At 34.5% G+C, this 16,016-nt stretch overlaps 1 pseudogene; it reads left to right on the plus strand.

Annotated features, from left to right (window-relative positions):
- Nucleotides 1-8,350, plus strand: part of LOC149569784 (putative auxin efflux carrier component 1d) — a 112,596-nt pseudogene extending 104,246 nt beyond the window's left edge.
- The last annotated feature ends 7,666 nt before the right edge of the window (nt 8,351-16,016 follow it).

Raw genomic sequence — 16,016 nt, forward strand, 5'->3', positions numbered from 1 at the left:
CTAAAGACCTTGGGAGACTTTCAACCAACTATGTCAGAGGTCAAACTCTTCCTTTTCTAAGTAGTTTGGAGCTCTTAAATAGCTAGGGTTTGAACCTAGCATGGGTTGGAACTCTTAAACAACATTTCCATTTGCAATTTCAACCTTCTGAAACGATGGTCCAAGAATTTTTTAGTCCACCACTCACCTATTTCCTTCATTTCTACTCAATTTCATTCAACTTTAAAACCAATTGTTGAGTGATTTTAAAAATAGGAAAATAGGAGGAGAACTAAGAGACCATAGAACACACAAAAGTTTGCATTAAAAAATTGAATTACATGGTTCACCAATGTATTGCTACAAAATAAATATCTTTATTAATTGTTACAATAGAAACATAGCCTTTTCTCATCTCTTATAGAAATGGTTTTTACTTCTCAATTATGAAGAGATGATTAATGGTCCAGTGACTACCTCGCACACTTAACAGATTCTTTGCTTACATGTATCACTTGGGATTTAAGAGTCTTATTGCACTTTTTGGAACTACAAATGTGTGTAAGGATCTAGCTTTAATGTCTCATGAACTTGCTATTGGGTTTTGGACTCTTTGCTAATTCTTTTCTCCCTGTTTCTTTATGTTGAGCTATAGCTCATACAAACCAACCAGCCTCATACCTAAGGGTTATAATTTATTGTTCAAGTGCTATATCAGCTAAGCTATTGGCCCCTTCATGACTAATCCATTATCAGAATGGGATGTATTTTATGTTCAACACGCCTCTAAAGTGACACATCAAGTGCTTGGGGCTCCTATCTTGGTTCTAATACCATTTGTTGAGCTACAACTCATATAGACCAATTATGACTCAAACCTAAACACTTCCATTTGCTGCTAGAGTGCTCTACCAATTGAACTACTGACCCCTTTGTGGTGAGTTCGTTAACAATCTGAGTGGGGCTTTTTTTCCAACATTGCAGAATAGAAAAATATGGATAGTGCAGCATTGGACTTTTGGACATCTTGTGCAAATCACACAAATTTAACATACAAAGTTTTTCTTTATAGGACAAAAAAAAATAAGGAAGAAAAATCATAAAAAGTACACTACATAATCATTAGACTATCAACAATATAGTACTAAAATCCCAGTCTTGCCCCTTTGTTTCTTTAACAAGTTATTATGTGCCTTTACTTTTAGTAGTTACTATTAGATATTCATTGGATAAAACTTACATACATAATGGTTAATTTTCTTAATAGCATGCAAACTATTTATACTCTGATTAGAGAATTATATAACCTTTGCCATGTGACTTTGTCTGCAGTTGCACTTCAATAACAGGCTTGAACAATAATGCTTACCAAATAGGAAGAGGAATAGTAAGTTCCCCTTTTAAATAGTCTTATTTGGACACATAATATCGTGAAATGCATGCTTCTGATTTAATTATCAATTGAAAATGTCTTCCTTTTGTCCTTCAATTTATATCTACCATGTAATGTTAATAATGTGATATCTATGCATGTACAACCTTATATTGACTAGAATGTGATGGAAAATAAAGCGGTTCTAATATCTACCCATTCAATATTTGGTGCACCCTACCCATTTGCTCAAGTTTTTCATTTTTAGGAACTGAACAAGCTTTGTGGAGTTGATAGAACCTGTGACTTTGTAAAGGTAAACAATTTCTCCTATGATTAAATGTAGAGATTATTAATGTACTACTTTCATCATAGATTAGAGGTTCAAGTCCACTTAATTCTTGTTGGTGAAAAAATGATATATACACACATCAACATTGAAGTGCTTGAAGATTACTCATTACCAGTTAACTACTTTCTCTAAACATTTTTCATGAAAGTATATTTCTTTGAGAATGGATTTGTGATATATGATTTGCAAGGAGATTTCATGAAGATGCCTTTTGCATATGATTCTTTTGATGCAATATGTGCAATTGAGACTACTTCTCATGCCCCAGATTTGGTAAGTATGCAAGATTTATCCATTGATTAAGATATGCAAATTTGCATTTCTGCAATTTATGCTTCATCATGAAATGTTTTTTTGTAACTGACTGAGAAGCTAACATTAGTTTCTTGTTTACTTGTTATAGTATTCTACACTTGTATGCCTTATTCTCAATACTCACAAACTTTATGTAACCAGTGAGTGAGGTTGACTACTATAAAGAGATAAGAAGAGTACTTAAGCCTGGTCAACTATTTGCAACATATGAGTGGTGTATGACTGACTCTTTTGATCCAAAGAATGAAGAACACCAAAAGATTAAGGTTTGGACACACCCAAATGAAGTCTATTTGTATATTAAATTATGAAAAAATCATATAGAGTTCAAGCATAGTACTTCCATAAGAAACTAGTATATCTAATTTTTGTTGTGTCATAATTATTAAATGACAAGCAGAGATTGAACTTGGGGATAGGTTGTCTAACATCTATACCACAAGTCAGTGTCTAGAAGCTCTAAAATATGTCAGATTTAAGGTAATATTTATGGTACATATCCCATAAATATTAGCATAATTGGTATAAATACCAGGTCATTATTGTAGAACGTAAAAACTGGTTGATTAGGACATTTAGCAATCCCTGATTTGGGTGCTCTATTTCAATTTGTTTAAATTGTTTTTTCCAACATAGGTTGATGTTTTTTTTTTTTCAACGTTGAAACCCAAAGTGTCATATTGGGTAGGCACGTTTGCTCTTATAGCCTTAAATTCATTGACTATAATTTCCAAACAAATATATGGCAAGACTTATTTTTCAAATGCATGATGAGAAAGGATTTCCACATTGAAAAGTTTTATGATAATTCCTAAGTTCAACAACTATGTCTTTTCCAGGGCTTATAGCATCTCTTCTTTTGATCTTATTCAAGTGACAAAGTATGAGAAGGGTAGACTTTAGCAATGGCTATTGTTTTTTTTTTATTGCATTGTTTATTATTTTTCTTATCTCATATCTATGTTTATTTTTTATTTTTCATTTCCACGTAAATTGTGGCCTAAGGGGCCACACCTTTTTATGATTTAAGAAAAAAAATCACACATAAGGGTGCATCTATAGCTAACTACTTGCATTGCATAAAAATGTAATAAATGGAATAAACACTAAGCAACTAATGCATATTCCTACATGATCATGCAAACCTCAAAATATGCAAGAGAGCATGTAACTAAGAATGACATGAAATAACAAAGATCTTAAACTATTGAAAATAACACCAATGCAAACCTCATGAAATCACCATGTGGTTGATGATTTCCTTGCTTATGGGATGTGGTTGCTCACAAATCCTGCAGCATAACAATGACGTAGATGGTAGATGTGTGAAATGAGGAGAGGGCTCTCCTTTTATAGGAAAAGAGATGCAATGGACGGTTGAGATTAAATGCAAGATGGAGGGCTAGGATTTCTCAGGATCGATGAGGTGTCCATGAGGTGGAAGCCAAGTGGACTCCATGTGGATTAGGGTTTTTGACCATTCAAAGGGGAAAATATGCTCACACATGTGTGAGAAACCTTTGATGGTTACATGATCAATGACAAGTGGAAGACATGTGAGAAGCATGGCTTCTCACACATGTGTGAGACACCTTGACTCTCATGCAAGAGGACAAGTGTGCAAGAGATGAGACACCTTGATTCTCATGAAAGAGGACAGTGTGCAAGAGGTGTGGAAGGCATGAGGGGTGAGGAAAGTGTGAACATCCCTCACACATGTGTGAGCACACACTTAGGATTAAAAGGTGATTAGCAAGGTGGTTAGGAAAATTAAGTGGGATTAAGGAAGTGGGTAGGTTTAGAATGGTCGGTTAGGTTAGAGTAGTGAGGTTAGGTGAGGGTTTAAGTTAGGAGCCATGTGCTCAAATAGGATTAAATTTAATATTTAATTTCAAGTGGGATTAGCAAAGGATTAATTAAGTAAATGAAGTACTTTACTTAATTAAAGTGAATGGGTTAGGATGCAAGTGGAAATGCTAGGATTTAAATAAACCTTAGTTTATTTAAATCAAGGTAAGGAAAATATAATTAAATAAATGTAAATTTATTTAATTAAAGGTAAGGTAATTAAATAAATAACAAATATCTATTTAATTGGCTAGGAAATGAGATTTGGAAAATTTTAAGTCTCTACATTACTTAACATCTAGAATCATATTAACAAAAAGGTTCATATTCATTCTCAAACATATTAAATTGTACATCAACATAGCCACCAGGGCTAGCCTCCAAGAGCAATCTAGAAAATTTCCACTATTCAGAAGGGTGACAAGAATCATAGTCCATCTTGAAAAAATTGTTTTCTAGACCCATACATAGGCTTTCTCAAGAGTATAGAGAATAGCCCAAGCTTCCATCTAATTGTTAGAATGAGTACTCAAGGAAGTAGAAAAGATAAACTAAACAGAGCTTAAATTTCCACTACCAATACCACCCATTTCTATTGGATGTGGATTACCAGTTGAAAACCTATCTATATTGATTTTGAGGAAATTATTTGGGAGGGGAGACCACAAACCTAAATGGTTCACTTTCTTGACTTGTTGAACTCTAGGACCAAACCTATTTTGTGAAGAAAGAGAAAAGCATTAATCCAAGTGATTAGCAATGTGGAGATCCAAAGAAGTAAAAGGCTCCTCATCACATAATTTAGCCTAACTAGTCTCCTTTAGCATACCCCTTATTTATGCCAAACTTGAATAACTTCCTTTAGTACATTTTGTAACATGTGGCAATTTATTTACAAACTAGAATTACCAGAAGATAAAAGAGGATTCCAAACCTAAAGTAGTTGAATTGATAGGTGAGATTGTGACTAATTTAAAGTTACTTGAGAAAGGTCAGATTGTTATAAGTACACCTAAGAAATGGGATTCTTTGTCTCATAGATGGAAACAACGTAAGCAAGTGCAGCAAGTCAGCTTATTTATTGTTGATGAACTTCATTTGATTGGTGGAGAGGGTGGTCCCATATTGGAAGTAATTGTTTCTAGAATTAGGTATATTTCAAGTCAAATTGAAAATTATAATCACATTGTTTCTCTTTCCACTTACTTGCAAATGCTAAAGATCTTGGTGAGTGGATTGGAGCTACTACACATGGCCTTTTTAATTTCCCCCTCGGTGTTTGTCATGTACCATTAGAGATTCATATCCAGGGTGTTGATATAGCCAACTTTGAAGCTCGAATGTAGGCAATGACCAAGCCAACTTACACATCAATAATTTAGCATGCAAAAGGAGACAAACCAGCTCTAGTGTTTGTGCCAACAAGAAAACATGCCCAGCTTACTACCATTGATTTATTAACTTATTCAAATGCAAATGGTGGGGAAAGATCCTAGTTTCTTCAATTTACCGAAGAAGATTTGAAACCTTTCATTGCCAAAGTGAAAGAACCTACATTGAGCCATGCATTATCTAATGGAATTAGGTATTTACATGAAGGTCCCACTTTGGTAGAATATGAACTTGTATCCCAATTGTTTAGTGCAAGGGCAATTTAGGTGTGCACTACAAGTAGTTCAATGAGTTGGGGATTGTCTTTTTTAGCTCACTTGGTTGTTGTCATGGGTACATAGTACTATGATGGACAAGAAAACACTCACATTGAATATCCTATAACTGATCTTCTCCAAATGATGGGGCGTGCCAATAGACCTCTGCTTGATAATTCTAGAAAGTTTGTAATTTTATACCATGCACCTCATAAAGAATATTATAAAAAATTCTTATATGAGCCATTTCTTGTGGAGAGTCATCTAGATCACTTTATCCATGATCATATCAATGTTGAAGTTGTTGTGGGTACTATTGAAAGTAAGTAGGATGTTTTAGACTATCTTACTTAGACATTCTTCTACCAAAGACTCGCATAGAATCCAAATTACTATAATCTTCAAGGTGTCAGCCACATGCATTTGTCAAACCACCTTTCTAAGCTTATAAAGTGTACATTGAGTGATTCAAAATCAAGAAAATGTGTTTACATAGAAGATGATATGTATCTTTCTCCTTTGAACCTAGGGATGATAGCATTTTACTACTATATTAGCTATACTACCATTGAACTCTTCAGCTAATGCTTGTCTACAAAGACAAAGCTAAAAGGGCTTCTTGAAATTCTTGCTTCTGCCTCAGAGTATTCATAGCTTCCCATATGGTCAGGTGAAGAAGAAACAATAAGAAAATTGATAAATCATCAAAAGTTTGCTATTGACAAACCAAAATATATTGATCCACATGTAAAGGAAAATGTATTGTTGCAAACTCACTTTTCAAGGCATGTCATAGCTGGAAACCTAGCTTCGTTAGGCTATGGTGGATGTTATTTCTAGTAATGGTTGGTAGAATCTAGCTCTTGCAACAATGGAATTGAGCCAAACGGCTACACAAGGTAGGTCTTTAGGGCCATGATTCTATTTTGTTACAATTTCCACATTTCACCAAGGAACTTGCTAAGAAGTATCATGAAAATCTAGGGAAAAGCATTGAAACTATTTTTGATTTAGTTGAGATGGAGGATGATGAAAGCCATGAATTGTTATAGATGACAAATTCACAACTGTTAGACATTGCTCATTTTTGTAATCACTTCCCAAACATTGACCTAGCATATGACATAGTTGGCAATGATGATGTGAGGGTTGGAGAGAATGTAATAATACAGGTCACTCTAGAAAGAGATCTTGAAGGTAGACAAGAGTATCACAACCTCACCTTGTATCACAATAAGGAATGTATTACCCTCAACCTCACCTTGTATCACAACAAGGAATGTATTAAGGGTACTTCCTCCCGACCCCATGAGGGGCATTGTCCCTCAACTCCATTAGGGTGTTCCCACCAACCCCCCAAAAATAGTGTGTTTTTTAAGAAACTTCAGCATTTTTTATGTTGCCATATCAAGTTTTTTGATTGTGCCAAAATTTTGCCGAGTTGGAATTTTCCAACTACAACCTCAAGGATGCTACTTTTTAATAGAATAATATTTTTGAAAAGAAAACAGGCTTCACTATTATCTTCCCAAGAGAGACAACACATATTCCCCAAATGATAATATTATTAGAATAGTAAGAAATTAGTCAAATAACAGTTTAATCCAATTGTAAAAATAAAATTCAATTAAGTTTGGCAAGGAATGATCGAGCAAAAATAAAATCAAATAAGAAAACTCATACCCAAATATAGAAATGGCATAGTTCCCCAATATTATTTCTACTGACCTCTCTTATAACCACAACCTTTTCATGTGCAGTTGGATCCGTTTGCTTCATACTCATGTTATGACAACTCACAACAACTTCCTCTCCAAAGACCACAACAACACCAAAAGGCTCACCATCTTTAGATTCCACAGCATTGTATGCTTGTTTTATTGCCTTGGATAAGAACTAAAAGTGCCTATTCTCAACTGCTGATAAAAACATAAGATATGCTTCGCTATTAACTTTCACAACTAGGCAAACTACACACTAGACTATTGCAAAAAGAGATATCATTATCCAGAGAGATGATATAAATACAAACCTTTCTCATTGCAGAAAATCATGGATGCCATAGAGACAATCTTGTCATGGGACTCTGTATCTATGTGAACAAAAATTAGTACACTCTTAAGTTAGCCTATAAGAAATGGAAAAAGATAACAAGGTTCACTAAATTTGAATTCCCCAGGGTAACAAATACTAAGAATTTGAATTTTAACAATAATGATATTTTACTCCTAGAGAAAATAAGCTTAAGTATATTTAAACTCAATTCTTTCATAGCTATTCAATAGAATCTCATTGATTTAAGTTCTTTTGCCTAGGTATGTCCTATTCAATTTCACTGGACATCAGCCTAAATGCAGATAGCTCTTTCTTGTCCTTATGAAGCCTATTGAATTTAAACAAATTGATATTGTGTACAATATTTTTCAATTTCACTGGATGTCACACTGGATGCGAATAGCTCTTTCTAGACTTTATGGTAGTAAAATGACAACCCTATCCTTGTCTGTTTACAGGTCCTTTCCAATGATAATCACAATTATGGATACAATGTTGCTACAGGTGGTTATGAAGATTTGATGGCTACAGGAATTATTGATCCAACTAAGGTAAGATGGTATATTCATTTGGCGTAATTTATTTTTATTTTTCCAATTTTCTAATTGGTGAAATGAATGCAAATTAGTGTCATTTAAGTCCTTGCAAATATGGTTTATCAGGATGTTCACTGATTGTGTATTTGTGTAGTGCCCTTGTTATAAAGAAAGAAGGAAAATGCAAGCCTATGTTGGATGTGATGCCAATTTTCTTAGGCCCTCTACTCTTTCTGAATTATGATGTGTATTGTACATTGGTAGGGATTATACTGTATCATATTGAAATTTAATGAATACCAATATCTATCATAATATGACAGGAAACTAGTTGCTTGCAAATTGTTAGGAAGCTCACCATGATAAATTGGTCACTACAGTCAGAAAAACATAGCTACTACAATGTCATTTTGGTCGACAATAGGAGAACATAAGAACATAAGAGGACTCTTGAGTATGATGCTATTATTGCTTGTTGATCTGAACATCAAAGAAATAATTTTGTTTCATTTATGACTGATTTCAAATTCTCAATCATTGGTGTCAAGTAATTAAGATAAAGTTTCTTGAGTCTTGATAGACTTTTTAATATTGATCAAATTTGATAACAAGGTGATAACATTAGGCAATTAAACTATTTTATTGTGTGTCCTCCAAGGTGCCATCCTTGGCTCACCCAATATGTTTCATGGTTTCAATGGCTTAATCTTTGTCATTCTTATATATGTACTATCCATTTTAAGCACCCAAAAACAAACTAAGAGTTGGAATAATGTATTTAAAGCCTTAGAACTTTAGATCCTTTTTGTTCTTCATAAAGAAAATATAGGATGGAGGTTGTCTATACATCTCTCCAAAATAAATCAAATTGCTCAATTTTAGTTGCTACTATCTCAGGATATGGTGAAGGATGGAAAATTCATTATTTCTTATGATACTATAGTGAAAGCATGTTTTGGTATACTGCCTTGATATGCCAAAAATGATCTTCAGATGAGATGGTTTGAGCTACCAAATTGCTTATATCTTTCATAATGGTAATGTTAAGATACACGCATAATATTTTAGTATCATCTTGATAACTTATAGACCGTTTTTCCTTAAGTTTCCTTCAAGACTCATTTTTCCTTGTTTTTTTTAATGTTATATTTAATAAACATACATTTTTCTCTGTTACAACTAGTAGTGGATAAGTTCATATTACTATTGTCAATTTTATGATTATCCTTCATAGGCTAGTCAATCACTTTGAAAACAAGCTGAGATGTCTCTTAGGAGTCTTATATATCTTTGATTTTGTCTCCATTTCTAGTTGATCTTATTGCCTTGGATACAAGGTTGATTGGGAAATATCTAATTCTACTTTATGATTGAAAATGCCTGCAAAGAATAGCATTATGTCTATGGTACTACACTAGACTCAGTAGCTAAGGTCAAGGGACTCATAAATTTTGATCTTCAAGAAGAACCTAAGGTGGGAAAGTTTCAGATTGAAGTTGGAGGCAATGTGCTAGGGATTTTTAACTTTAGACCTGGAAGATTTGGATCTGAGGCAATATTTATACCCAGGGATTATGGGTTAGATCTAGAGGAGGACGATGGTTACTCGATCTATTTTGTTCATGATGAGAACACTGGGTATGGCTCTAGCTTACATTCAATTTTTTTAAGTCCTGACTTGTCTTATATTTTTCTCTAGATATGATAAGAAGAAACTTATATTTATGTGAAGGTTGTTGTCTCTCAAATACTTGATGAATAGGTTGTCTAGTACATGCCACTATTTTGAGAGATATAGTCTTTAACAAAATGGCTCAGAATAATAACAATACCATAGCCAATACTGAAACTAGGATCAAGATAAATCATAGTATTTACTGTTAATCACTATATTAGTCGGTGACATGTCAGGAAAAGTTTGATTATGTTAGAGAAACCAATAGTTATGAGATGATCAATCAAGAGGAAATAGTTGAGAGCTTAGAGTGACACAATTTTCATATGATCATATGAAATGAAATGGGTGTGTGAGTAGAAAGAAACTAGAAAGACATTGTGTACAGATGAAGGCATGACATGGGTGGTTTTGGAGCACTTAGCATTCAGTACATATCATCATTTAGGATCAAATGGGTGTGTGGCATTATACGCACAGTGAACAATAAAGGAGGGAATTGAACCCTTCTTGAGGAATTGAATCCATGCTAACATCCTCCCAAGACTTCTTTGGTACAGGTAATGGTTAATACAACCCTATATTCTGCTTCATGCCTTTCTCCATCTGACATACTCTACAACTCTGTACAAACTTCTTCACATCTTGCTACAACTATGGCTAGTAATAATTCTTAGCAACCAAATCAATTTTCTTATCTCTACCAAAATATCTAGCCAATCCTCCACCACGCATCTCCTTGATGAGATTCTCCCTCATTGAACTTCTTGGAATGCACAATTGGCTTCCTCTGAACAACATACTATCTTGGATCATAAAATCCAACCACTTTTTCCTATCAAGTGTAACAATTTCTAGACAATCCTTTCATGCTTCAACAAAATTAGGATCATCTGAATACAAAGTACTGAGTTCCTTAAACCCAGTCACCTCTATCTACATTTCTGTCAACAAAATTGTCTCCTGCTAAGAGCATCTACAACTTTGTTAGACTTCGCACTCTTGTGTTTCAAAACAAATGTATAACTCTACAAAAAATCAACCCACTTGAAATGCCTTTGGTTTAATTTTCCTTGACTATTCAAATATTAAAAATCTTGATGATCAGTATACAAAACAAACTCCTTTGGAATAAGATAGTGCCTCCACTTCTTTAATGATTGAACTATAGCACAAAATTCCTGATCATAAATAGAATATTTTATTTTTCCATCATTCAACTTCTCACTAAAATAAGCAATAGGTCTACCTTCTTGGCTCATAATAGCTTCTATTGCAGTACCACTAGCATCAAAATCTACTTGAAGCACCTTGTTAAAATTAGGAAGTGCTAAAATAGGTTGCGTAGTAACATTCTATTTCAATAGATTAAAACTCTTATCTGCTCCTACAGTCCACTTAAATTCTTTCATATCCCCTCTCATTGTTTCAGTTAAGGATCCACAAATACTACTAAATCCTCTTATGAACTTTCTATAAAAACTAGCCAGTCCATGAAAATATCTTACCTCTATCGCACTCCTTGGAGTACACCATTCAAGGTTATCATTTACTTTCTATGGGTCCATTTTTAGACCTTTTGCTAAGACTGCAAATCCCAGGTACACCAACTCCTTTAAAAAACTACACTTCTTCAAGTTTATGAACAAATTTTCTTCCCTCAACTTATCAAACACCTTGTGGATGTGAATCAAATTCTCCTCCAATGTCTTACTAAAGATCAAGATATCACCTAGGTAAATAATGCCAAGCTTACCCAGAAACTCCTTTAGTACCTCATTTATGAGCCACATAAATTCCTCAGTGCATTGGATAGCCCAAAAGGCATGACTAACCACTTATATAGCCCTTCCCTTGTCTTGAAAGTAGCTTTCCACTCATCACCTTCTTTGGCATGAATCTGATGGTACCCACTCTTCAGATCTATCTTTGTGAAATACTCAGCTCCACTCAAACAAACCATAATATCATCCATCCCTAGCAATAGAAATATGTACTTGACTATGATTTTGTTGATCGCATGAGAATCTATGCACATCCTCCATTCTCCATTCTTCTTTGGTGTTAATATGGCAAGTACAACACATGGAATTAGACTCTCTCAAATCAACCCTTTCTACAACAACTCATGAACTTTCCTGTTCAACTCTTCACTTTCTGTTGGTGTCATTTTGTGTGATGCCTTGTTTAGAAAATTGGCTCCTAGAACCAAATCCATCTGGTGACTGATCTTCCTCATTAGGGGAAATCCATTAGGTACATTATGTGATACAATATCATAAAACTCTCCCAACATATCTGCAACTTCTGCAGGCACCTCCTCTACTTCTTCTTTACTATCTTTTGGAATTATAGAAAAACACATATGCTCACACTTCATACCTTTTAGAAACACTTTTCCATCAATAAAACATATTCTAACAACACTACATACCTTTTCTTCTTTCTCCTTTAGTCACTTCAACTTATGCTTCACTCAATTTTTGGTCAAAGGTATTTGATCACCCATCATGTACATCATGCCTGCCAAACTACCATGGCCTACCCAGCAACATATGACATATGTCCATAGGTATGATATCACATAATACCTCATCCTATTAGCTTCCAATCTTGAACTTCACTAAGCACTTCTCATTGGCCCTGACCTTGTGGTCAACTTGCACCCAAGAAATATGATATGGATGCAAGTGTTTCTATCTCTTCAATTTCAACTTGGTGACCATCATTTCTGACACCAGATTGTTAGTACTTCTACCATCAACGATCACATCATAAAATTTATATTCATATCAACACCTTGTGCAAAACAAGCTCCTTCTTTGATCAGGTTCATTCTCACCACTCAATAGGACTCTTCTATTAACTAGGACTTCTCTTTCAACATCTTTAGAATGTGATGATATGGCATCTTCATAAATATGTTCAAATTTGGCTTGGCCTACTGGTCTTGGATCTGTCCTTCCTTGGTATTGGGAACATTCAAATTCTTTATGCCCTTCTTCACCATAGTGAAAACATTTCCCACAAAAGCCTCCTCTTCTAGATCCTTGTCCTTTGCCTCTTCCTCTCTAGTCTCTAATGTTCTTATCATGGAAACAATTGGAATTGTTTTCTCTCTGGTTCTACCTACTACTTCCAACCTCATCCTTGTTCTTCTAATCATCATTACGGTTACCATAAGATCGTTTGTCAGATCTTCCACTGCGACCTCTTCCACTATTTTTTTTGTCAAACTTCTTGCTCAAATTCTCCTCAACACTTAGGGAAAACTAGTATGCCTCCTCAATACTGTTCACTAGAACCAGACTTAGCTCATCCTAAATACTCAACCTTAAGCCATTGAGATAATGGGCCACTTTCTCCTTATCAACTTCTACATGGTTGGTTCTAATGAGAACTCAGTAGAACTCTTCGATATACTCTTAAACAGATTTTCTTGCTTGCTTCAAATCTTGCATTTTCTATAACAGATCAAGCTCATAATCCATAGGAATGAATTTTCACTTTAGTTTAGCTATCATCTAATCCCATCTGGTAATTGTGTCCTTTCCCTTTCTATTTCATTTCGTTTCACCTTTGCAAACTTGACCCTATCAAGATCCTTAATATCTTCATACTCAAAGTAGTCATCTAGTTCATTGATCTAATCAATTAGCTCCTCTAGGTTAAGATTTCCCAAAAATGTGGGAACCAAAAACTTAGGTCTTTTTCCAATCTTTGAGATGGCCTTAGAAATCCTTCTTCCTCTAGGTTTTGAACTGCCTCTAGTTCAAATTTTTCTTCTTCTTCATTCACATCCTCTTTTTCTTCTCTTACACCAAGATTTATTAATCTACACATTTGTTCTTCCAATACTTTCATTTATCTTTGGAGGGCTCTAAAAACCCTCAGGTGTAACACCTACAACTCTTCCACCACGCTCTTTTTGTGGAGGCATTTTTTGTGCTTTCACTAAAACCTTAGTGCAAAGTGCCTTACAATTGGAAATCTATCTATATGCTTAGCCCAAACCACAGTCTTGGTGCAAACTGCCTCATAGTTGGCGATCTATCCACACACTCAAGAACTCTAGCTTCGATACCACTTGATGAAGGATGCTCCCCTTAATACCATAAACCAATAAGAAAAAAAAGAAACAACACCAAGTGCGAGAACAAAATATGGACTTCTTATTATAGCCACAAATGCAGAATTATAGAATTTATGAGTGCAGTATGCTAACCCACATGGGTGCCTTCATTATAGTCTTCTACAAGATAATGCTGTGAACTAGACCCAGAGTTTTCCTAGACAATGTTCAGGCCTTTCTTAAATAGGCAATTTTATGTTGCTTGGGAAGGTTCTAGACAATGAAACTTAATACCTAGGGCCGACAAACCCTAACGATACATAAGAGTCAACCAAATACATCTTTGACAATTATTTTAGATATTTTGGGTAGCCCAACTTCGGAAGGCCATAACTCTCAAACTATTGCTCCAATTGGCTATTATAACCACTTTTCAGAAATGCCAGATCTTGATCTACATGCTTGGAATAGTGCAAACACCCTTCGATTGAATTTTTGGACCTCATATGAGAAGTCTAAGGGCTCCAAAAAAGAGCCTGAAGATATTTATACAAATTTTTCCATCAAAAATCTACAATAACTTCTCCAATACTTAAGCTAGAGCAATGAGATTTTTATGGTAGGCTTATAAATCTAAAATGAACCTTCATGTAGAAAATAACAACATTCTAAGCTTGTATGATAAACTTACTAAAAATAGCAAGTTCCCATAAATAGCAACCACCCTACCTACTAGTCCTTATTAAAATAGAAAAGGCTGAAAATAAAAAATATTTTTGGGTGATGCAAGATTTCTCTCACACACAAGATGCTCCTACATCAATTTTTTTGGTTGTAACCTAGAAGGCCTTACAGCAGGGCATGTATGTAAATAATTGGATGAATCAATAAAGTCAATTTTTTCCTTCTCTCCTTGGTGTTGTTCTATGTGTTGTGTTCTTTTTTGTGTTACTCAACAAGGCGGTTGCATATCTAAGTGTGCGTTTGGTCCTAGTTGTTCCATTCTCTCCTTGCATCACATCACATGCATGAACACATTTGACACATTATTTTGGTCACACAAAAACTTTTAGTTAGAGGGAGAAATGAGATGGGGATGACACCTACAATCCTTCACTACTATAGCATAAACATTTTTGGATTGGAGCATACAAAAGTATCACTTTTGGTGATACTCTATTAGTGTTGGAAATAACAATGGGAAAGTAAACTAGGAGGGTGGGGTGAATCAAAACTTCAAAAATTTAACTATAAAACATTCAACACACATCCATCTCACAATTTAACATGTAAACTAAAATAGATAACTACATATTTGCATCCATAGCATAAAGTAAATAAAACATGACACAATAAGTTGGTTACCCAGAAACCCTCCAAAGAGAAGGTAAAAATGGGGTGGGGATAACACCCACAAATCTTCACTTTTACAATTGTAAAGTGTGGCCTATTATGGCTACAATAAGTTTGACCATAAACTATGATCCACCCTATGAGGGTTCTGCCCTATTAAAGGCTTACAAAGACTATTAAGTCTCACACTATTAAAGGCTTTCAACACCCTGCTAATAGTGCACCTTGTTAGAGGACTTTAACATACAATAAAGAAAGCACTCAGTTAAGAGAGTTACAAAGGTCTATTAAGACTACTCTGTTAGGATATTTTCACTGATTCACCTATTAGAATGTTTCAACACTTTGATCCTTCGATTAGCACCTTACTACTTGATTTTAGATCTTCTCTTTGATACTTAACTCTTGATCCTTCTGATTGGATGTGTCTCCTCTATCCTTCCACCTATTTTTTGTATTCTTTTCAAATAGATTATGCATTGTATACCTATGTCATAGTTGTCTCAGCCACCATGAATGTTTTCTTAATTCTTAGTATTTGTCTCCTCTCATCCACACTCATCACACAAAATTTCTAGTGTGTGTCTTGCTAAATAAGAACTAGTAGATTAGGGTTAGGTTAAAATCAACAATTGTGGTTGATCTATATTGTTGCCTTAGGCTTCCCTTTTTCTTATTGGTTGCATGTAATCTATAGGGATTCACAATATACCTCTATATTTACTCTTATAATTGTAAAATATGATTATATCAGTTGAAAAATAGTTTACATAGAAGTTTGTTTCAATACAAACAACTATGACAAAAATT

Source organism: Cupressus sempervirens, chromosome 3 (assembly GCF_028749045.1).
Source record: "Cupressus sempervirens isolate cs-2001-9-10 chromosome 3, ASM2874904v1, whole genome shotgun sequence".
Taxonomy (NCBI): domain Eukaryota; kingdom Viridiplantae; phylum Streptophyta; class Pinopsida; order Cupressales; family Cupressaceae; genus Cupressus; species Cupressus sempervirens.